Below are 620 nucleotides of genomic sequence, written 5' to 3' on the forward strand. Positions count from 1 at the left end.
AAATTAAATTAATAATCACATTCATATATACTAATTTCAAAACAGTCCATTAAAACCGTTTAACAACAACAAAAAACATCCTTATTATTATGCTTCATGCATCACAACTTAACAAAATTCTTCACTGCACACAAATGCTGCAGTTGTTCTCATTCAAGTTTGTCCTAGACCAAAGTTTGAACTTTTACTGCATTATAGCTCAAATTTGTGAGTGTGGTGCAGTGATGCTTAAATTGTAAAGGATGCTGAGGGGGTGGAGGGGTCATCAAACATCAAAGAGCTTCCTCCCTACAACACAACACAACAAAATCATTCAAAGGAGAATGAGAGAAGCTGTCAAGATTACAGAGCCGTGAGGTGTGTGAAGACTGAACGGGCTTGTTTCTGAGAGGGCAACTTTATTTCAGGATAAGTGTGATGATGAGTCGGAGCCATAGGGGGGTCTGTCAGACACTCAAATCCCTGCGGAGAGACGTGTGTGTTTGTGTGGCCCCTGGGGATACACGTATAAGTGCCTCTGAGACATCAAAGCCGTGTGATGCATCAGAGGTGAATAGTCACAGTGCTGACAACACACACACACACACACACACACACACACACACACACACACACACTAT

The 620-nt window shown here is 41.6% G+C and overlaps 1 protein-coding gene across 1 annotated transcript in view; it reads right to left on the minus strand.

Moving 5' to 3' along the window:
* LOC107586602 (histone-lysine N-methyltransferase SMYD3-like) overlaps nucleotides 1-620 on the minus strand; it is a 29,240-nt gene that overhangs the window by 20,746 nt on the left and 7,874 nt on the right. The gene's annotated exons all lie outside the window — the stretch shown is intronic.

Source organism: Sinocyclocheilus grahami, unplaced genomic scaffold (assembly GCF_001515645.1).
Source record: "Sinocyclocheilus grahami isolate Dianchi unplaced genomic scaffold, SAMN03320097.WGS_v1.1 scaffold84.1, whole genome shotgun sequence".
NCBI lineage: Eukaryota > Metazoa > Chordata > Actinopteri > Cypriniformes > Cyprinidae > Sinocyclocheilus > Sinocyclocheilus grahami.